At 47.8% G+C, this 24,394-nt stretch overlaps 1 protein-coding gene across 1 annotated transcript in view; it reads right to left on the minus strand.

The window, feature by feature from the left end:
* MAPRE2 (microtubule associated protein RP/EB family member 2) overlaps positions 1-24,394 on the minus strand; it is a 252,174-nt gene that overhangs the window by 206,820 nt on the left and 20,960 nt on the right. The window contains exon 2 of the mRNA XM_075353292.1: positions 15,816-15,875. The gene's annotated coding sequence lies outside the window, so the exon portion shown is untranslated. The remainder of the gene's footprint in view (positions 1-15,815; positions 15,876-24,394) is intronic.

The following is a 24,394-nucleotide window of genomic DNA, read 5'->3' on the forward strand; positions in this document are numbered from 1 at the left end:
TTTAAGAACAATTACAATTTTAAACTTTGTAATCCCTAAATAAAACGATTGCTGTAAACCAAGCAGAAACAAAACCAGATGAACCTTACTTGAAAGCTCCCAGTAAACCAGAAGTGTCTTAGGCTACTTTCACACATCAGTTTTCTGTATTCAGGCACAGTCCTTTTTTTTCCTGATCCAACGGATCCTGAAAAAAAAGTGAAAACCGTATCCATCGGATCCGTTTAACGGATCCGTTATGCCGGATCCGTTAAAAAAACGGATCCGGTGGATACGGTTTGCATCCGTTTTTGCATCCTTTTCGTCCGTTTTTTGGCTGGATCCGTTTTGTTAATTACATTGGAGCAAGCTCAGTTCAGAAAAACGGATCCGGCGGCCGCATCCGTTTTTTACCGCATTACGCCGGATCCGGCGTCCATAGGCTTCTATTGTAAAACACGCCGTATCGCGCCGGATCCGGCGCAATGCGTTTTTTTTGCTGGACAAAAAAACGTTGCAAGCTACGTTGCCTCCGGCCGCCGCATTAACTAATTTTGCCGCATCCGGAAAAAAACGGATGCAACGCAAAGCCATCCGGTACAATCCGGTAACAATGCAAGTCTATGGGGAAAAAACGGATGCGGTACCGGATCCGTTTTACCCGTTTTTTTCCGGATTGAACCTGATGGCAAAAAACTGATGTGTGAAAGTAGCCTAAGGCTACGGTTTACTAAACCAAGGGATAACGTGGGCATAGCCGCTTTGATTCAATTTAAGATCAAGCTTAAAACAAGTCATCCCTAAAACAAATAAAACAAAGTATAATAACCAAGTATTTAAACCCTTGGTGCTCTATTCTCCTTTGTAAACATCTCACATGAACATCTAAGGGGTGTATTTAAGGAACCATAAAGATTACATTCATTCTATAGTATATGACAACCAGGTTTTTTTTTTCTGGCTTTAGGTTTAAAAAAAAAAAAAAAAAAAAAAGACACACAAGGAGAAAGCATTAAAGGAAACTGACAACCGGATTTCATACCCTGATCTTTATATATGTGCTTGCAGCTCTTTCAAAGACTTGTCCAGCAAACCCTTTGCAAGGCTAGTTATCTCCTCTGTAAAGGCACCTTTACACACTGCAACAACGCTAACGACATCGCTGTAACGTCACTGGTTTTGTGACGCAATAGCGACCTCCCCAGCGACATTGCAGTGTGTGACACGCATCAGCGACCTGGCCCCCGCTGTGAGGCTGCTGATCGCTACAAATCTTTAGGCCCCTTTACACACTGAGACTTTCTAGTGATCCCACCAGCGATCCCAACCTGGCCGGGATCTCTACAAAGTCTCTTTTGAGTCGCTGGTGAGCTGTCAAACAGGCATACCTGGCCAACGACGCAGCAGCGATGCGGACCTGCAGAACGACCTAGCTAATCATTGGGGACGTGTTAAAGCAGCTATTTGAAAGGGAATTCGCTAACGAAGTCGTTGTAATGGTGTCAAACACACCAATGCATGCTGCTCAGCGGGAAACAAAGGACCAAAAAATGGTCCTGAAAGATTTGTAGCGATCAGCAACTTCACAGCGGGGGCCAGGTCGCTGATGCGTTTCACACACTGCAATGTCGCTGGGGAGGTCGCTATTGCGTCACAAAACCAGCAATGTCATTAGCGATGTTGCAGTGTGTAAAGGGGCCTTTTCAGGACCATTTTTTTGGTCCTTTGTTTCCCGCTGAGCAGCATGCATCGGTGTGCTTGACACCATTACAACGACTTCGTTAGCGACTTCTCTTTCAAATAGCTGCTTTAAACACGTCCCCAATGACCAGCTAGGTCGTTCTGTAGGTCCGTATCGCTACTGCATCGTTGGCCAGGTCTGCCTGTTTGACAGCTCACCAGCGACTCACCAGAGACTTTCTAGCGATCCCGGCCAGGTTGGGATCGCTAGAAAGTCTCAGTGTGTAAAGGCCCCTTTACACACTGCAACATCGCAAACGACATTGCTGTAACGTCACCGGTTTTGTGACGTAATAGCGACCTCCCCAGCGACATTGCAGTGTGTGAAACACATCAGCGACCTGGCCCCTGCTGTGAGGTTGCTGATCACTACACATCTCTCAGGACCATTCTTTGGTCCTTTGTTTCCCGCTGTGCAACATGATCGCTAGAAAGTCTCAGTGTGTAAGGGGCCTTTACAGCAACTTCGTTAGCGACTTCCCTTTGAAAAAGCTGCTTTACAACGTCGCCAATGACTAGCTAGGTCGTTCTGCAGGTCCGTATCGCTGTTGCGTCGTTTTCCAGGTCTGCCTGTTTGACAGCTCACCAGCAACTCACCAGAGACTTTGTAGCGATCCCGGCCAGGTTGGGATCGCTGGTGGGATCGCTAGACAGTCTCAGTGTGTAAAGGGGCCTTAAAGGGGCCTTTACTAAGAAATCAACATCTTAACTGATATCTACGGTAAATGATGCTGTAGATCCGAAGCCTCTGTCACTCCAGCTTTATTTCACACTCCATGGCTCGTTTGTGGAAACCGCTTTGCACACTGATTTTACAGAAATGGAGCAACGGACTGGTCATGTAAAGGTATTGCTGGACTGGTCTTGGAAAGAGCTACATGCGCATATAAACGGCTTGAGTGAGAAATTCTGCTCACAGATTCCCATTAAATTTGAGAAATATTTTCATGGTGAAAAATCTTAGTTTCAAAGCGAAATGTACAAACTGAAAATCGATCAATTGCCCTCAAAACGTTGTGCTATTATAAAATATACCGTATATAAAGGGGAGGGGGGATGTTGAAAAATAAGCAACAATTCTGCATCGAAATCTGCATGAATTTCCAAAGAAAAAACAAACAAACAAAAAAGTTTCTTTGTCTTATGGCCAGTGTGAACATGAGCTTACATGTATACCATCTCATACTCCGGCTCACTTTGTTTTCATGTAGTTTTTTTGTATTCAGTACAAATAGTTTGTTGTGGTCCTCCCTCTCAGTGAGCTGGGCATTTCATTCTGTGTATCCCCTGACTGTGTCCTGTTGGGACCCGGTCACTCTCAGACCTTAGCCACATTGAGGCCTATTTTAGACCCAAGGTAAGGTTTTAATATTAGAGAGTGTAGGTACTGTCCCAACTGGGTACACCTTGTTGTTGGTGGGATAGCTTTATGCTTTGTTTGATCAAAAACAGTGTTTACTAAGTACTAAGTTTATATGCACTATGCTTTTATTTAGTTACGGCAGGGTATATTTTCACAATTTTTCCCTTTGTTTCTCTAGGAATTTCCACAGGACAACTTGCCATTCTGCCTGTGGATGAAAGTTGCTAACATTTTACCCACTTTGATTGCATGATGAGATGCTGTGGATGGTCTACCTGGAAGATCTGCAGAGTGTCCACAAAGTATGAGCATATCCACAGAGACACTAAGAGCATGAGGAAATGTAGGGGATTTGTAAGGGGAAAAAAACAAAACATGCCTTTGTATAAAATGATAAGACTAATCGCTATAGTCTCTGCACCTATATGAGCACAGCGGTGGCAAGACGTGCCCGCGTATGGGAAGCAGTTGGCGGCACAGTTACATGCAGTCAGCTCTGTGCACTCACAGCCCCCAAAATCATCTCTCTGTAAAAATCAGTGACTTACGGTAATTTGTAAGAAGCACCACATTTTCCATAGCAAAAATGAACCATTCCATGTATCATCCGTGTGGACAGGCGTCTGCATGCATTGTACTGGTAACCTGGGTGGAACTGCTGTGCAAAGGCTTGGCATTTTCAGTATAATTTGAATTCATCAGAATAAAAAAAAAAATGTAGAATTGAACATTCAGGTAAAAAAAAAAGCACAAATTGTCTCATATCATAACTACACAATCCGGACGATGACAGAAGCCGGAGCAGTTACCTAGCAACTAATAACCAGAGAGTCAATGATAGCGCCTGGCTGCCAAGGGTTCTCCGTGTATAGTTAGCCCAGTCACCCTGCTCCAGCAATGCTTTCTGGTGCCGGCTGCCTCCCAGAGGGACCATGAACTATTTTAGAAACTGTATCTATAGACGAAAAACTGAGAAATATCACACTGGGGGTGGATGGGGCGGAGGAAAGGTGTTAACTGTAGAAGAAAATGAGGATTTCTAGGGCTCAGGTTCATAGACAGAAATAAGATGATTATTCCATTAAAAAGAACCAAAAAAATGTAATTAAATGAATGTTAGAGTTATATGCCCTGTAATGTCAAGAATCATGGCTTCACTTTTACCGTGGATTTATAATAAACCACCAAGTCAAGCAGTACTGTGTAAGCTAACCAAATAAGAGGCAAGTTCAGTGAATAGTGCCCCCGACAGAGGCCAAGAATACCAAGCTTCCTAGAGTATTCGTATGCCAGGATATGGGTAGATTATTTTATTTTGATTTATTTAGAGATGTGATCATCACTGTCCCCATTGGGGCTCACAATCTTCCCTATCATTATGTTTATGGAGTATGGCAGGAAAGCGGAGAACTCGGAGGAAACCCATACAAACATAGGCAGAACATACAAACTCCTTACAGATGTCGTCCTTGGTGGGATTTGAACCCAGGACCCCAACGCTGCAAAGAAACCGCTATCCAGCAACATTTATGACAAGGGCTAATACAAGTCTGTGTGTGGGTCTGTGAAAAACACATCACACAGATGGCCACTGTGTGATGTATGCTTTTAACATTGGAAAGTATTGGAGAAGTGTTGTTTAAATTGCCCCTTCTAACATCAATGATAACTTGAAGTCTTTTGTGGTAGTTGTGGATGAAGCTCTTTATTTTCTCAGATGGTTAAGCTGCCCATTCTTCTTGGCAAAAAGCCTCCAGTTCCTGTAAATTCCTGGGCTTTGTTGCATGAACTGCGCTTTCAGTTCTCCCCAGAGTGGTTCAATGATATTGAAGTCAGGAGATTGAGATGGCCACTCCAGAACCTTCACTTTGTTCTCCTGTAACCAATGACAGGTCGACTTGGCCTTGTGTTCTGAGATCGTTGTCAAGTTGGAACGTCAAAGTACATCCCATGCGCAGGTTCCGGGCTGATAAGTGGAAATTTACCTCCAGTATTTGCTGATAATGTGCTGCATTCATCTTTCCTTCAACTTTGACCAAGTTTCCTGTGCCTTTGCAGCTTACACAGCCCCACATCAACAGCGATCCACCTCCATGCTTTACAGTACGAATGGTGTTCCTTTTATCATAGGCCTTGTTGACACCTCTCCAAATGTATTGTTTATGGTTGTGGCCAAAAGTTTGATTTCAGTCTCATCACTCCAATTACCTTGTTCCAGAAGTTTGGAGGCTTTTCTCTGTGCTGTTTGGTGTATTGTAGGCGAGATACTTTGTGGCGTTTGCGTAGTAATGGCTTATTTCTGGCGATTCGACCATGCAGCCCATTTTTCCTCAAATGCTTCCTTTTTGTGCATCTTGAAACAGCCACACTGCTAATTTTCAGTAAGTCGTGTATTTCAGTTGATGTTATTTGTGGGTTTTTCTTTGCATCCGGAACAATTTTCCTGGCAGTTGTGGCCGAAATTTCTGTTGGTCTACCTGATCGTGGTTTGGTTTTTACAGAGTCCCTAATTTTCCATTTGTTAATCACAGTTTGAACACTGCTTAACTGGCATTATCAATTCCTTGGATAACTTTTTGTATGCCTTTCCTGTTTTATACAGTTGAACTATCTTTTCCCGTAGATCCGTTGACAATTATTTTGCTTTACCCATGACTCACAATCCAGAAACATAAGTGGCTGGATGAAAGATGCAAGAGTCTGTCTGGATCCCAGAAACTCACTCTGCTATAATGCACACACACTGATTATAAGCAAACAAGTGACGATGTTACCTTTATTAGCCATTCAAAACCATTTGTATCAACTTCTGTGTATTTTATCAGGCCAAAATCACCAGGGTATGTGAACTTTTGATCAGGGTCATTTGGATGGTTTTGGTTGTCATTATGATTTAAAAAGAGAAAATACAGTAGTTTAACAATAAATGGCTTCACCCAACCACTAACCATGAGTGGGAAAAAAAAGATTTGTGTTATTTATATTCTCTGAAAAAAGGCCAAGAAGCAAAAAGTCTTTCGGGGTATGTAAACCTTTGAGCACAACTGTATTTACAGGTGTGAGACAAAGGCTAAAGAAATTTAAATCAAATCCCTATCTATTTATTGTCCTAATCTTAATTAATTTCTAATATGGCTGCATTAAAAATTTCCTATCCTTCCCTCATCATACAACATCTAGCAACTATTGATTTTTTTTTATTTATTTTTTACGCTACTTCCTTTCTGATGATGCTTTGTTTGGAAATCCCAGTGTATGCTGTCAACATAAGGGTGCTTTACACACTGTGACATCGCTAGCGATATCGAGCGCGATAGCACTCGCCCCCCGTCGTACATGCGATATGTGGTGATCGCTGCCGTAGCGAACATTATCGCTACGGCAGCGTCACACGCACATACCTTGTCAGCGACGTCGCTGTGACCGCCGTACAATCCCTCCCTCAAGGGGGAGATGCGTTTGGCGTCATAGCGACGTCACTAAGAGTCCGGCCAATAGAAGTGGAGGGGCGGAGATGAGCAGGAAGTAACATCCCAACCACCTCCTTCCTTCCGCATTGCTGGTGGACGCAGGTAAGGAGATGTTAGTCGCTCCTGCGGTGTGTGATGCCGCAGAAACGAAGAACAACATCGCTAGTGCCCAAACAACAGTATTTTGTTTTAGAACGACCTCTCCAAAACAAACGATTTTTACCACTTTTAGGATCGTTGGAGGTCTCTCGTACGTGTCACACACTGCGATGTTGCCAACGGCGCCAGATGTGCGTCACAAACACCGTGAAACCGTCGATATATTGTTAGCGATGTCGCAGCGTGTAAAGCACAATATAGTGTCATCAGGGGGCAAAGGTTGTGGTGACTGACAACCTCTGCCCCCCCTAAAATTAAGTGTCATGAGTGGCGCGTGTTTCAGGGGCTGGCCTGGTCCCTATGCACTGTTCTTGTGCTATTAGCACAGTGACAGCTTGCTCTGTGTTGCTTGATCAGATCAGTATAGCTAGCAAGAGAGCAGAGCGCAGGGCAAGTGGGCGGTGTCAAAGTACCCAGCGGTGTTCAGAGACCAATGCCGCTCTCTAAACTGATGTCACTTCCAGGTGGGGCGCTGGTCTCTGAACAGTGCCGGGTACTCTTGACAATCAGACTGCTCTGTTCCCTGCTCTCCGAGCTGAGCCTGCGATACAGAGCGCACTGTCACTGTATCACCATGATTTACACATATGGGTTTAAATACAGACGTGTAAATGATGCTTAAGGCAGGTATTTCTGGGATGGTTTCATGTATTTAAATTAGGGGCGCAGAAAGCCATGCATATTTATTGTGTATGGTTTGGGGTTTTTCTTTTTTTTTTTTTAAATCCTGGTGCAGCAGTGACAGATTTTCCTAAGTAACCTAAAAAAGTAAAAAACTGTAACCCACTGACCATGCCCACATGGGAATGCTTTATGGGTTTTCCAGAGAAAGCGAGTCCAGGGGTATTTGCACACCAGATGATTACAACAAAACATGCATTTATCACATCAGACAACAGACTGTATGTATTTACATAATTAAAAATAGTATTAAAATCAGTATAATGTACGTGATGTTGCCATTTTATCCTTTTGCAAAATTCTAATTCCTTTAAAACCCTAAAGAAAAATTATTGGACCTGATGTTGTTTAGAAAAGACACAAATCAATGTAAAGATTACACTGAAGCGAGTTATAAGCCGCGAATGTCACATCTGGGTAAAATATAATCTCACTCTTTACAGGACTCCCCTTAATCCAGTAATTTCAAGCATATAAATCTGTTATATGGTGTAACAACATAAATAAAAAAAAAAAAAATTCATTGGCTTTGTGTACAGTTTCTTCCAGATGCCATGCTGCCGAAGCTTATAAACAAGGGGCACAAAAACAGTCTCTTGATATAATGCAGAGGTGCATGAGATGTGTCTGAGAATATATACCAACTAGACTGTATACTCTCGGCTTTTAATTACAGTACAAATGTTGCCATCTGCTGGAAGAACTCATTATCACAACAATTAGGTTCTATTCACACCACTATTATGGTAGAACCGTACATATGGGTTTGGAAAGCAAAACAAAAGTATCGTAAAATATCTTGTGATGTAGTAGTGATGGGTTCAATGCCTGTAAAAAAGTGCATTTTCTTTTGGCATACGTTTGATTGACTGTTTTGCAATCAGATTTTTCATGTTACTTGCGGATATTTACAATAATAATTTAAATTTTATTCTTTTTTTACAAAAAGAAAATAGACTAAAAGTTTGGCTCATTTAATATCCTACACATGGTGTGCACACAGTAGTAGTGGTCTCTTTTCTTACTTTGCATATTCCCCCTTTTGCTGGAGTGTAACATTTTCTGGAACAAATCCTTTTAGGCTCTGTGCGCACTGGGAAATGGAATTTTCTTGAGAAAATTCCGCATGCCCTCAAAGATTACCGCACCCGCGGTAAAAAACCGCGGGAAACCGCACCCGAAAACCGCATGCGGTTTGCCGCGGTTTGCTGCGGTTTTACCACGGTATTATTCGCGGTATTGCCGCGGTTTTGCCGCCTGCGGGTTGGGATGTGCTTTATTGCATTCAATGCAATAAAGCACATTGAAGAAAAAAAAAAAAAATACATTTAATTCTGATAGTAGATAGACAGAAGAATAGATAGAGGGATAGATAGATAGACAGACAGATAGATAGAGGGATAGATAGAGGACAGATCGCTGCATTTCCCACGGTCGGCAGTGAGTTCACATTACCGGCCGTGGGAAATGACCGGTAATTACCTCTGCTGTCTGCTGCATTCAGCCTGTGTCTGTGACAGTCGCGGCTGGATGTCAGCAGCGCAGGACGCAGGAGCCGGAGCTGTGGATGTCGGAGCGGTGGATTACGCCGGAGCTTTGTTTGGGGGGGGTTAATAAAATGGTGAACGAGGCTTGTTGGTTTTATTTAAAATAAAGGATTTTTCGGTGTCTGTGTTTTTTTTCACTTTACTTTACTTACGGGTTGATCATGTCAGCTGTCACATAGACGCTGCCATGATCAAGCCTGGGGTTAATGGCGGTGGTCCCCCATCACCATTAACCCCTTGTATTACCTTGTCACCACTGCTACACGGTGGCAAGAAAAGCCGAGGACACCCCCGGTGCTGCCGCATAATGTATGCGACAGTCCCGGGGCAGCTGCGGCTGATATTCTCGGCTGCCGGAGGGGGAGTGAGGCGGGGGACATTAACCCTGCCCCTCTCCCTCCCCAGCCTGAGAATACCGGGCCGCCGCTGTGTGCTTACCTCGGCTGGACGGTAAATATGCAGCGGAGCCCACGTTCTTTTTTTCCTATATTTCCGTTTTATTTCTATGTGTGTTCTATGTGTCTGTGTCTGTGTTCTATGTCTGTGATGTGTTCTGTGTCTGTGATGTGTGTGTGTTTACTCTCTGCACGGCTTCCTCTTCCTGTAATGACATCACTTCCCTGCAAAACCGCAAGCAAGTGATGCACATTACCGGAGGTAAACCGCAAAATACCGCAGGGAATAACGCAGGAAAACGCAGTGAACCGCACAGAATTTGCTGCCTGCGTTATTCCCTGCGGGATTTCATGATTAACATTGAGTCAATGGAGTGAAATCCCGCAGCGATGTGCGGAAAAGAAGTGACATGCACTTGTTTTTGCTGCGGGATTCCCGCAGCAAAACATGCAGCTGTCAAATTCCGCCTAGTGCGCACAGGATTTTTTTTCTCCATAGGATTTGCTGGTGATTCACTGCAGAGATGTTATGAACATTTTCTGCAGCGAAACATGCAGCAAATCCGCGGAAAATCCGCGGCAAAATCCGGTAAGTGCGCACATAGCCCAAATGCTGCCTGGAGGCTCTAGCAATACATTATTGATCAGAAAACTGGTACTGAATTTCAAAATACCTTTACATTTTTTTGGTTTGTTTGGTTTTTAGCAATATTAGAATTTAAATAATGAAAGATTGACTTTACGTTCACTAATATTTGGAGTCAATCTGTGTTGAATTCTGGAAAAATAAAAGCAGACCCCATTTTCCTAGTAAACCCATAAACATTTTTTCCTCAACATGAGGAACTAAAATGATTCTTCATCAACTGGCAAATATAGTTGTAAATTAAAATTAAATTGTTCAGTTTGTATATGCAAACACAGCCAGGAATTAATTTTCTTATATTAAAATAATTGGAACCATATTAACTAATTATAAAAATGTCGACTGGCTTGAACAAATTACAAAAAATGGAATTAATAACCCATGGTGCTGACTGTTCACTACTAGGACAACCCCTTCTGATTCCACGCTTCCCCCCAGGTAAAATAATAAAGCCTATACTCACGTGCACGGCTGGCGCGGTTCTAGTGCTGACAGGGCTCACGTCACGTTCTAACATCACGCGAGCCCAAAGTCCAATCAGCACCGGCTTCCCTCTCCCAACCTTCGGACACAGGAAGTGAGCAGCAACTGTTGCGTTCACTTTCTGATGATTACCTGGTTTGCCTGAAGGTGGGGAGATAGCAGACAATGTTAATTGAATGCGTGGTTCGCGTGATGCCACAACATCAATTGATCCCCAGTACAGCGAGCCTCAGCATCACTAGAACTGCTCCGGCAGCGGAGGTGAGCATAGACTTTTTTTAATTTTACCTGGCGAAAACATGTGGAATCAGAAGGAGTTGTCCTAGCAGTGAAGGTCATAGCTGTGGTACATGCAGTGCTGGCCAAAAGTATTGACACCCCTGCAATTCTGTCAGATAATACTCAGTTTCTTCTTGAAAATGATTGCAATCACAAATTCTTTGGTATTATCTTCATTTAAGTTGTCTTCAATGAAAAAAAAAAAATTGTCAAAGCCAAATTGGATATAATTCCACACAAAACATAAAAAAGGGGGTGGACAAAAGTATTGGCACTGTTTGAAAAATCATGTGATGCTTCTCTAATTTGTGTAATTAACAGCACCTGTAACTTACCTGTGGCACCTAACAGGTGTTGGCAATAACTAAATCACACTTTCAGCCAGTTGACATGGATTAAAGTTGACTCAACCTCTGTCCTGTGTCCTTGTGTGTACCACATTGAGCATGGAGAAAAGAAAAAGACAGAACTGTCTGAGGAATTGAGAATCCAAATTGTGAGGAAACATGAGCAATCTCAAGGCTACGAGTCCATCTCCAAAGATCTAAAAGTTCATGTGTCTACGGTGCGCAGTGTCATCAAGAAGTTTAAAGCCCATGGCACTGTGGCTAACCTCCCTAGCTGTGGAAGGAAAAGAAAAATTGACGAGAGATTTCAACGCAAGATTGTGCGGATGGTGGATAAAGAACCTCGACCAACATCCAAACAAGTTCAAGCTGCCCTGCAGTCCGAGGGTACAACAGTGTCAACCCGTACTATCCGTCGGCGTCTGAATGAAAAGGGACTGTATGGTAGGATACCCAGGAAGAGCCCACTTCTTACCCCGAGACATAAAAAAGCCAGGCTGGAGTTTGCCAAAACTTACCTGAGAAAGCCTAAAACGTTTTGGAAGAATGTCCTCTGGTCATATGAGACAAAAGTAGAGCTTTTTGGGAAAAGCCATCAACATGGAGTTTACAGGGGAAAAAAAAGAGGCATTCAAAGAAAAGAACACGGTCCCTACAGTCAAACATGGCGGAGGTTCCCTGATGTTTTGGGGTTGCTTTGCTGTCTCTGGCACTGAACTGCTTGACCGTGTTGCATGGCATTATGAAGTCTGAAGACTACCAACAAATTTTGCAGCATAATGTAGGTGCCAGTGAGAGAAAGCTGGGTCTCCCAGCAGGACAATGACCCAAAACACACTTCAAAAAGCACTAGAAAATGGTTTGATAGAAAGCACTGGAGACTACTAAAGTGGCCAGCAATGAGTCCAGACCTGAATCCCATAGACCACCTGTGGAGAGATCTCAAAATGGCAGTTTGGAGAAGGCACCCTTCAAATCTCAGGGACCTGGAGCAGTTTGCCAAAGAAGAATGGTCTAAAATTCCAGCAGAGCATTGTAAGAAACTCATTGATGGTTACCGGAAGCGGTTGTTCGCAGTTATTTTGGCTAAAGGTTGTGCAACCAAGTATTAGGCGGGCTGCACACGCTGCAACATCGCTAGCAATGTCAAGCGCGATAGTCCCCGCCCCCGTCGTACATGTGATGTCTGGTGCTTGCTACCGTAGCGAGTATTATCGCTACGGCAGCTTCACACGCACATACCTGGTCGGCGACGTCGCTGTGACTGCCGAACAATCCCTCCTTCAAGGGGGCGGTGCGTTCGGCGTCATAGCGACGTCACTAAGCAGCCAGCCAACAGAAGCGGAGTGGCGGAGATGAGGGGGACATAACATCCCGCCCACCTCCTTCCTTCCTCATTGCTGGCGGGACGCAGGTAAGGAGATGTTTGTCGTTCCTGCAGCTTCACACACAGCGATGTGTGGTGCTGCAGAAATGACAAACATCGTACCGGCAACAACTGCGATATTATGAAAAGGAGCGACGTGTCACCGATCAACGATTTTTGACGTTTTTGAGATCGGTGATCGTCGCTCCTAGGGTTTACATGCTGCGATGTCGGTAACGGCGCCGGATGTGCGTCACTAACGACGTGACCCCGACGATATATCGTTACCGATGTCGCAACGTGTAAAGGCTAAGGGTGCCAATACTTTTGCCTGGCCCATTTTTGGAGTTGTGTGAAATGATCAATGATTTAATTTTTGTTTCATTCTCTTTTGTGTTTTTTCATTGCAAGCAAAATAAATGAAGATAATAAGATCAAGGAATTTGTGATTGCAATCATTTTCAAGAAGAAACCGAGTATTATCTGACAGAATTGCAGGGGTGCCAATACTTTTGGCCAGCACTGTATAGTATGCTATATTACTTTTAAAAGCATCACATTTCTATAAACTAATGTGCTGCTGGAAGAAATGACAATCAGGTGAACTATGGCGTCTTCACCAAGACTGTGCCCAGTCCTTGGGAATGCAGTACAAGATACCTAACAGGAGATACTGCCAGCTTGCACTCAGGGTACTCATGGATAAATCTCCACATGGTGTCCTTCATTCCAAATCCAATTTCTGAGCATTGGGTGGGGCGACTGGACTAATAGGGAAAACTACAGCCAAATAATCAGCAGTACCATCAGGGGGACTACAGCAGACACATGCAGACTATGCAAATACACATCCCTCCGCATTGTATCCCATAAACCTGCATATAGTGCTAAATCACATCTAGAACAACCTATTGATAGACAGGATTTCCACATTGAGATCTGAATGTTACAAACATTGAAAATACATCTTATACTCTGCCTTATATGCAATGGGAATGGTTCTATAGTTCTAGGATTACCGTATATCATAAAATCAGACTGCAGCACACTGCTCAGTCCGGGCTATAAAGGGTTCTCTCATTTATCGCTTGGAAGATTGGCTGCTGTCCAGTAAAGGTACCGTCACACTAAGCAACTTACCAGCGATCCCAACAACGATAGGGATCGCTGGTAAGTTGCTAGGAGGTTGCTGGTGAGATGTCACACTGCGACGCTCCAGCGATCCCACCAGCAACCTGACCTGGCAGGGATCGCTGGAGCGTCGCTACACAAGTTGCTGGTGAGCTCACCAGCAACCAGTGACAAGCCCCCAGCGCCGCGTGGAAGATGCTGCGCTTGGTAACTAAGGTAAATATCGGGTAACCAACCCGATATTTACCTTGGTTACCACCGCACGGAGCTACACGTGCAGAGAGCAGGGAGCAGCGCACACTGAGCGTTGGCTCCCTGCTCTCCTAGTTACAGCACACATTGGGTTAATTACCCGATGTGTGCTGCAGCTAAATGTGCACAGAGCAGGGAGCAGCGCACAATGCTTAGCGCTGGCTCCTTGCTCTCCTAGCTACAGCACACATCGGGTTAATTACCCGATGTGTGCTGCAGCTAAATGTGCACAGAGCAGGAAGCAGCGCACAATGCTTAGCGCTGGCTCCCTGCTCTCCTAGTTACAGCACACATCGGGTTAATTAACCCGATGTGTGCTGCAGCTACATGTGCACAGAGCAGGAGCCGGCACTGACAGTGAGAGCGGCAGAGGCTGGTAACAAAGGTAAATATCGGGTAACCAAGGACAGGGCTTCTTGGTTACCCGATGTTTACAGTGGTTACCAGCCTCCGCAGAAGCCGGCTCCTGCTGCCTGCACATTTAGTTGTTGCTGTCTCGCTGTCACACACAGCGATCTGTGCTTCACAGCGGGACAGCAACAACTAAAAAATGGCCCAGGACATTCAGCAACAACCAACGACCTCACAGCAGGGGCCAGGTTGTTGCTGGATGTCACACACAGCAACATCGCTAGCAACGTCACAAAAGTTGTTCGTTAGCAGCGATGTTGCTAGCGATGTTGCTTAGTGTGACGGGGCCTTTAGAGTTTAAAGTGTAGTGGTTTGGTGTTGTGTGTGCAAGGACTATCAGATCCCTGATTCATGGATATTTACAGACCAGCCTTCTGTAAGATAAGTATACAGTGGCATAATATAGGCCTGGATTTACAGCTTCAAGTGTGAACAAACTATCATGTATTACAACAGAATGTAGGTGACTCTTATAAAGTCACATTCACATGCTGAGTATTTGTTTAGTATTTTCAATCAGTATTTGTAAGCCAAAACCAGGAATGGGTGATAATACAGAAGTGGTGCCCATGTTTCTATTATACGTTTCATCTGAGTGTCCCATTAATGGTTTAGGCTTACAAATACCGATAAAAAATACTGACCAAATACTGAATGTGGCAATAGTCAGACATCGTATGAGGCTGGGGCCGCACGGGGTTTACTGCGACCCCTCGTAGGACACTCGGCTCACGCTGGCAGTACAGCAGAGCAGAGTGCCATGCGAGTGTCCCTGCGACTGAGGTCCGACCGTGCGAGCGGACCTCAGCTACGGGGCTGGGGGTGGGGCGGGCCAGCTCTGAGGAGGGGAAGGATTTCTCTCCCTCTCTCCTCCGTAGCCGGCTATTGCAGTACATTGGTGTACCGCGAGTGCAGTGCGATTTTTCTCTCACCCCATAGACTTGAATGGGTGCAAGAGAAAGAGTCTCGCATTACAGTCGCAGCATGCTGCGATTGTTTTCTCGGTACGATTAGGGCTGAGAAAATAATCACTTATGTGCACTGACACACAGGCTAATATTGGTCTGAGTGGAATGCGATGTTTTATCGCACTCCACTCGCACCGATTTTCATGTCGTGTGGCTTAGGCCTTAAGATGAATCCAGCACTACATTCTGGCTTCCATTGCAAACAAATCATTTTAGTGTGAGCTTAGCTGGATTATGAGCCAGGAGCCATGATGGCAGCCGAACCAGAGCCCTGAAAACTTCCCATTACCTATCCGATCAGGACATTGTAGCCAAAAGTTCAAAAAGCTGCCACGCAATTCCAACATAACTATCCACATACATTAACATGTATTTTCCATACCATTATTGAGCAGTAAAATCAGACAACCTCTCAACTTTCTTTAAATTCCCTCCCCCAAAAAAGTGATGGAAGTTATATAAATATATATATATATATATATTTTATTTTTTTTTATCCCACTAAACAACTGTATTTGCAACCAATATACATTATATTAAACACACAATACAGCAAACATTAAATCTAAAACAATATTATAAAATCTGAATCCCTTACCTCGTGCATTCAGCTTATTCACCACTTGCCAAAATAAAGGTCTCCAACAAGATTGCTGCCCTGTAATAGAAACAGGCCTTAGATTAGCTGGTACGCAATCTATCCTAATACAATGACACTACTGTCGTGTTCTTAACAGTGCCTTTACTTGTGGTTTTAAAACAAAAACAAGCTGTTCTATAGAGGCTGTTGTTGGAAATCTACGATGTGACCTGTATCCATCCCCCTAGAAAGAGGGCTCTAGCATTTGCTTGACCCTTTCCCATCATATGTGGTTTATTCCTCTGTTCTGAAGACTGGTGTGCCCTACAAGTGAATACCGCAATACGTGACAGAGCAATAGATGGCGAGAGGTAGTAGTGGCCCTCAGGTCTTTAGAGGACCACGTGCCCTATGTCACATAAGAGGACCCCAAATTCATAAATTGCACATGAAAGATGAGGGCCCTCTTACAGAGTTTACATTTCTCCTTTTACATATTAAAGTTCAGTAGGGGGGACAATATTACTATTTTTCAATATTACATACATATATACATACTATACATACATACATACATACATACATACATACATACAGCCATAGTTGAAGGAGATAATATACAAAATTATGTATTTCTCCCAGAAATTTGCAGTTATGCTATGTGCCCAAGGGACTCTGTACCCGCAGATTTTGCCGCGGAAAACCAGCGGATTTATCTAGATTCTCTAGATAAATCCGCAGGTTTTAGCAAGTGCAGACACTCCCCATGTTATCCTATGGGACATGGGGAGTGTGTGTCCATGCTGCGGTATGTGTGGCTGCGGAAAATGCTGAGGATGTCCCGCAGCCGCACGTAACGTCAATTATTCCCGTGGAATTCCCAGCCTTTCACTATGGAGATAGAGGCCGGGACTTCCGCAGGTAAGTCGAACGAACGTCCGCAGGTTTTCTGCAGCTATTCTGCTGGAAGCCCGCAGCTATGTATAGCTGCGGATTCCGAGGAGCTGCTGCGGGAAACCTGCGGACGTACCTGCGGATATAGCCGCAGGTGCGAGCTCCCGTGTGCACATAGCCTTACACACGTTTTGTTATTCACGTTTATTTATTTATTCCTGTGCATGTATTGGAACAAAAAATAAAATACAAAAACTGACTATAATATATATATATATATATATATATATATATATATATATATATATATATATATATATATATATATATATATATATATATATATATATATATATAAAGTTATATTATATATATATATATAATTATATTATATATATAATTATATTATTATATATATAATTATATTATTATATATATATATATATATATATATATATATATATATATATATATATATATATATATATATATATATATATATATATATATATATATATATATATATATATATATATATATATATATATATATAGCCATATGAAAAAGTTTGGGCACCCCTACTAATGTTAACCTTTTTTCTTTATAACAATTTGGGTTTTTGCAACAGCTATTTCGGTTTCATATATCTGATAACTGATGGACTGCGTAATATTTCTGGATTGAAATGAGGTTTATTGTACTAACAGAAAATGTGCAATCCGCATTTAAACTAAATTTAAACTAAATTTGACAGGTGCATAATAATGGGCACCCTTATCAATTACTTGTTTTGAACACTCCTAACTACTTTTTACTGACTTACTGAAGCACTAAATTGGTTTTGTGGGTTTTTGCTACCCACAGTAAAATTTGGTGGAGGTTCCATCATGCTTTGGGGCTGTGTGGCCAATGCCGGCACCGGGAATCTTGTTAAAGTTGATGGTCGCATGGATTCAACTCAGTATCAGCAGATTCTTGACAATAATGTGCAAGAATCAGTGACGAAGTTGAAGTTACGCAGGGGATGGATATTTCAGCAAGACAATGATCCAAAACACCGCTCCAAATCTACTCAGGCATTCATGCAGAGGAACAGTTACAATGTTGTGGAATGTCCATCCCAGTCCCCAGACCTGAATATCATTGAACATCTGTGGGATGATTTGAAGCGGCTGTCCATGCTCGGCGACCATCAAACTTAACTGAACTGGAATTGTTTTGTAAACAGGAATGGTCAAAAATACCTTCATCCAGGATCCAGGAACTCATTAAAAGCTACAGGAAGCGACTAGAGGCTGTGATTTTTGCAAAAGGAGGATCTACAAAATATTAATGTCACTTTTATGTTGAGGTGCCCATACTTATGCACCTGTCAAATTTTGTTTAAATGCAGATTGCAAATTTTCTGTTAGTACAATAAACCTCATTTCAATCCAGAAATATTACTCAGTCCATCAGTTATTAGATATATGACACTGAAATAGCTGTTGCAAAAACCCAAATTGTTATAAAGAAAAAAGGTTAACATTAATAGGGGTGCCCAAACGTTTTCATATGACTGTATATACACACACACATACATATATACATACATACATACATACATACACACATAAAACCTCCTAGAAATATAAACAATACCTATGTAACACAATACATATTTAACCCAACTCATACAGGTTTGATATACCAATAGATGTCAATCATCATTCAGATAATGTAATTCTGTACGATTTGTACTTTGTTGAAGCATAATACCCCATCAATCACCCTATTCTCTACAGATCATTTATAATCTATATATATAATTGCCTTATTCTGTCTGTCTGTCTTGCTCCAAAATTGTGTCCTTACGGTGACACAAAGCTGATTGGCCGCTGGGCTCGCCATGGCCCCGCCCCCCCGCACAGATTGGCCGCTCGCCCAGGCTGCGCCCCCACACGGATTGGCCAGCCGCTCGCCCAGGCTCCACCCCCCCACAGATTGGCCTCTCGCCCCGGCACCCTGCAGGCATTGGCAACTCTGCCACGCCCCGCCTCCCTCACGCAATGCACGCTAGCTCTGGCCCCGCCCCCCCCACGCATTCCCCGAACCGACACTGTCACGGAGCCACGACTACCAGGTGAGTAATGTACCCCTGGGAGCCCACATCAGCGTACGCCGCCAAACCAGCTGACACATACCCTCGCATTGCTGGGGCTGGCCGGCGTATGCTGGTGTGGGCTCCCGTGCGAACGGGGGACGAGATGCGCTGGTAACCATGGTAGCATAGTTACCAGCGCATCAAGGTCCTGCAGCGGCGGAACATACACACACGCAGACACATAACAGCACACACACACATACACACACACACACACACATCAGATCACACTCACTCTCACACACACCTCACACACACATCACATCGTATCCACATACAACATCCTGGGATATCGCTTGCTTCTCGGCGGCGATACTGTGGTGTGAGCTTCCAGGACCTGCCGGAGGATCACATGGCCAGAAGCATGTGGTATCTCCGGATGTTGTGAGTATAAGCGCGTATGTGCAATATCGTCAATGTGTGTGTGTGTGTGTGTGCGTATGCGATCGGGTGTGTGTGAGTGTATGCGATCGGGTGTGTGTGAGTGTATGCGATCGGGTGTGTGAGTGTATGCGATCGGATCTGTGAGTGTCGGCAGAGGAGCACGGCGTGCTGGAGGAGGCTGGGAGGAGAGAGGCTGATCCTGGGGAAGGCTGGGATGGGGAGGCTGAGAGGAGAGAGGCTGATCCTGGGGAAGGCTGGGATGGGGAGGCTGAGAGAAGAGAGGCCGATGCTGGGGGAGGCTGAGGCTGGGGTAGGCTGGGAGGAGAGAGGCTGAGGCTAGGGTAGGCTGGGAGGAGAGAGGCTGAGGCTAGGGTAGGCTGGGAGGAGAGAGGCTGAGGCTAGGGTAGGCTGGGAGGAGAGAGGCTGAGGCTAGGGTAGGCTGGGAGGAGAGAGGCTGAGGCTAGGGTAGGCTGGGAGGAGAGAGGCCGATGCTGGGGGAGGCTGAGGCTGGGGTAGGCTGGGAGGAGAGAGGCTGAGGCTAGGGTAGGCTGGGAGGAGAGAGGCTGAGGCTAGGGTAGGCTGGGAGGAGAGAGGCTGAGGCTAGGGTAGGCTGGGAGGAGAGAGGCTGAGGCTGGGGTAGGCTGGGAGGAGAGAGGCTGAGGCTAGGGTAGGCTGGGAGGAGAGAGGCTGAGGCTAGGGTAGGCTGGGAGGAGAGAGGCTGAGGCTAGGGTAGGCTGGGAGGAGAGAGGCTGAGGCTAGGGTAGGCTGGGAGGAGAGAGGCCGATGCTGGGGGAGGCTGAGGCTGGGGTAGGCTGGGAGGAGAGAGGCTGAGGCTAGGGTAGGCTGGGAGGAGAGAGGCTGAGGCTAGGGTAGGCTGGGAGGAGAGAGGCTGAGGCTAGGGTAGGCTGGGAGGAGAGAGGCTGAGGCTAGGGTAGGCTGGGAGGAGAGAGGCTGAGGCTAGGGTAGGCTGGGAGGAGAGAGGCTGAGGCTAGGGTAGGCTGGGAGGAGAGAGGCTGAGGCTAGGGTAGGCTGGGAGGAGAGAGGCCGATGCTGGGGGAGGCTGAGGCTGGGGTAGGCTGGGAGGAGAGAGGCTGAGGCTAGGGTAGGCTGGGAGGAGAGAGGCTGAGGCTAGGGTAGGCTGGGAGGAGAGAGGCTGAGGCTAGGGTAGGCTGGGAGGAGAGAGGCTGAGGCTGGGGTAGGCTGGGAGGAGAGAGGCTGAGGCTAGGGTAGGCTGGGAGGAGAGAGGCTGAGGCTAGGGTAGGCTGGGAGGAGAGAGGCTGAGGCTAGGGTAGGCTGGGAGGAGAGAGGCTGAGGCTAGGGTAGGCTGGGAGGAGAGAGGCTGAGGCTAGGGTAGGCTGGGAGGAGAGAGGCTGAGGCTAGGGTAGGCTGGGAGGAGAGAGGCTGAGGCTAGGGTAGGCTGGGAGGAGAGAGGCTGAGGCTAGGGTAGGCTGGGAGGAGAGAGGCTGAGGCTAGGGTAGGCTGGGAGGAGAGAGGCTGAGGCTAGGGTAGGCTGGGAGGAGAGAGGCTGAGGCTAGGGTAGGCTGGGAGGAGAGAGGCTGAGGCTAGGGTAGGCTGGGAGGAGAGAGGCTGAGGCTAGGGTAGGCTGGGAGGAGAGAGGCTGAGGCTAGGGTAGGCTGGGAGGAGAGAGGCTGAGGCTAGGGTAGGCTGGGAGGAGAGAGGCTGAGGCTAGGGTAGGCTGGGAGGAGAGAGGCTGAGGCTAGGGTAGGCTGGGAGGAGAGAGGCTGAGGCTAGGGTAGGCTGGGAGGAGAGAGGCTGAGGCTAGGGTAGGCTGGGAGGAGAGAGGCTGAGGCTAGGGTAGGCTGGGAGGAGAGAGGCTGAGGCTAGGGTAGGCTGGGAGGAGAGAGGCTGAGGCTAGGGTAGGCTGGGAGGAGAGAGGCTGAGGCTAGGGTAGGCTGGGAGGAGAGAGGCTGAGGCTAGGGTAGGCTGGGAGGAGAGAGGCTGAGGCTAGGGTAGGCTGGGAGGAGAGAGGCTGAGGCTAGGGTAGGCTGGGAGGAGAGAGGCTGAGGCTAGGGTAGGCTGGGAGGAGAGAGGCTGAGGCTAGGGTAGGCTGGGAGGAGAGAGGCTGAGGCTAGGGTAGGCTGGGAGGAGAGAGGCTGAGGCTAGGGTAGGCTGGGAGGAGAGAGGCTGAGGCTAGGGTAGGCTGGGAGGAGAGAGGCTGAGGCTAGGGTAGGCTGGGAGGAGAGAGGCTGAGGCTAGGGTAGGCTGGGAGGAGAGAGGCTGAGGCTAGGGTAGGCTGGGAGGAGAGAGGCTGAGGCTAGGGTAGGCTGGGAGGAGAGAGGCTGAGGCTAGGGTAGGCTGGGAGGAGAGAGGCTGAGGCTAGGGTAGGCTGGGAGGAGAGAGGCTGAGGCTAGGGTAGGCTGGGAGGAGAGAGGCTGAGGCTAGGGTAGGCTGGGAGGAGAGAGGCTGAGGCTAGGGTAGGCTGGGAGGAGAGAGGCTGAGGCTAGGGTAGGCTGGGAGGAGAGAGGCTGAGGCTAGGGTAGGCTGGGAGGAGAGAGGCTGAGGCTAGGGTAGGCTGGGAGGAGAGAGGCTGAGGCTAGGGTAGGCTGGGAGGAGAGAGGCTGAGGCTAGGGTAGGCTGGGAGGAGAGAGGCTGAGGCTAGGGTAGGCTGGGAGGAGAGAGGCTGAGGCTAGGGTAGGCTGGGAGGAGAGAGGCTGAGGCTAGGGTAGGCTGGGAGGAGAGAGGCTGAGGCTAGGGTAGGCTGGGAGGAGAGAGGCTGAGGCTAGGGTAGGCTGGGAGGAGAGAGGCTGAGGCTAGGGTAGGCTGGGAGGAGAGAGGCTGAGGCTAGGGTAGGCTGGGAGGAGAGAGGCTGAGGCTAGGGTAGGCTGGGAGGAGAGAGGCTGAGGCTAGGGTAGGCTGGGAGGAGAGAGGCTGAGGCTAGGGTAGGCTGGGAGGAGAGAGGCTGAGGCTAGGGTAGGCTGGGAGGAGAGAGGCTGAGGCTAGGGTAGGCTGGGAGGAGAGAGGCTGAGGCTAGGGTAGGCTGGGAGGAGAGAGGCTGAGGCTAGGGTAGGCTGGGAGGAGAGAGGCTGAGGCTAGGGTAGGCTGGGAGGAGAGAGGCTGAGGCTAGGGTAGGCTGGGAGGAGAGAGGCTGAGGCTAGGGTAGGCTGGGAGGAGAGAGGCTGAGGCTAGGGTAGGCTGGGAGGAGAGAGGCTGAGGCTAGGGTAGGCTGGGAGGAGAGAGGCTGAGGCTAGGGTAGGCTGGGAGGAGAGAGGCTGAGGCTAGGGTAGGCTGGGAGGAGAGAGGCTGAGGCTAGGGTAGGCTGGGAGGAGAGAGGCTGAGGCTAGGGTAGGCTGGGAGGAGAGAGGCTGAGGCTAGGGTAGGCTGGGAGGAGAGAGGCTGAGGCTAGGGTAGGCTGGGAGGAGAGAGGCTGAGGCTAGGGTAGGCTGGGAGGAGAGAGGCTGAGGCTAGGGTAGGCTGGGAGGAGAGAGGCTGAGGCTAGGGGATGCTGGGAGGAGAGAGGCTGAGGCTAGGGGATGCTGGGAGGAGAGAGGCTGATGCTGGGAGGAGAGAGGCTGATGCTGGGAGGAGAGAGGCTGATGCTGGGAGGAGAGAGGCTGATGCTGGGAGGAGAGAGGCTGATGCTGGGAGGAGAGAGGCTGATGCTGGGAGGAGAGAGGCTGATGCTGGGAGGAGAGAGGCTGATGCTGGGAGGAGAGAGGCTGATGCTGGGAGGAGAGAGGCTGATGCTGGGAGGAGAGAGGCTGATGCTGGGAGGAGAGAGGCTGATGCTGGGAGGAGAGAGGCTGATGCTGGGAGGAGAGAGGCTGATGCTGGGAGGAGAGAGGCTGATGCTGGGAGGAGAGAGGCTGATGCTGGGAGGAGAGAGGCTGATGCTGCAGGCAGAGAGGCTGATGCTGCAGGCAGAGAGGCTGATGCTGCAGGCAGAGGCTGATGCTGCAGGCAGAGAGGCTGATGCTGCAGGCAGAGAGGCTGATGCTGCAGGCAGAGAGGCTGATGCTGAGGGTAGAGAGGCTGATGCTGCGGGTAGAGAGGCTGATGCTGCGGGTAGAGAGGCTGATGCTGCGGGTAGAGAGGCTGATGCTGCGGGTAGAGAGGCTGATGCTGCGGGTAGAGAGGCTGATGCTGCGGGTAGAGAGGCTGATGCTGCGGGTAGAGAGGCTGATGCTGCGGGTAGAGAGGCTGATGCTGCGGGTAGAGAGGCTGATGCTGCGGGTAGAGAGGCTGATGCTGGTGCAGCATGGGGGATGGAGCACGATGGGGGGTGCGCAGCATGGAGGATGGAGCACGTTTGGGAGTGCGCAGCATGGCGGATGGAGCACGTTTGGGAGTGCGCAGCATGGCGGATGGAGCACGTTTGGGAGTGCGCAGCATGGCGGATGGAGCACGTTTGGGAGTGCGCAGCATGGCGGATGGAGCACGTTTGGGAGTGCGCAGCATGGCGGATGGACCACGTTTGGGAGTGCGCAGCATGGCGGATGGACCACGTTTGGGAGTGCGCAGCATGGCGGATGGAGCACGTTTGGGAGTGCGCAGCATGGCGGATGGAGCACGATGGGGGGTGCGCAGCATAGGGGATGGAGCACGATGGGGAGTGCGCAGCATGGGGGATGGAGCAACGATGGGGAGTGCGGAGTATGGCGGATGGAGCACGATGGGGAGTGCGCTGCATGGGGGATGGAGCAACGATGGGGAGTGCGGAGTATGGCGGATGGAGCACGATGGGGAGTGCGGAGCATGGCGGATGGAGCATGTTTGGGAGTGCGCAGCATGGCGGATGGACCACATTTGGGAGTGCGCAGCATGGCGGATGGAGCACGTTTGGGAGTGCGCAGCATGGCGGATGGAGCACGTTTGGGAGTGCGCAGCATGGCGGATGGAGCACGTTTGGGAGTGCGCAGCATGGCGGATGGAGCACGTTTGGGAGTGCGCAGCATGGCGGATGGAGCACGTTTGGGAGTGCGCAGCATGGCGGATGGAGCACGTTTGGGAGTGCGCAGCATGGCGGATGGAGCACGTTTGGGAGTGCGCAGCATGGCGGATGGAGCACGTTTGGGAGTGCGTAGCATGGCGGATGGAGCACGTTTGGGAGTGCACAGCATGGGAGATGGAGCACGATGGGGGGTGCGCAGCATAGGGGATGGAGCACGATGGGGAGTGCGCTGCATGGGGGATGAAGCACGATGGGAAGTGCACACCT

Source organism: Anomaloglossus baeobatrachus, chromosome 6 (assembly GCF_048569485.1).
Source record: "Anomaloglossus baeobatrachus isolate aAnoBae1 chromosome 6, aAnoBae1.hap1, whole genome shotgun sequence".
Taxonomy (NCBI): Eukaryota; Metazoa; Chordata; class Amphibia; order Anura; family Aromobatidae; genus Anomaloglossus; species Anomaloglossus baeobatrachus.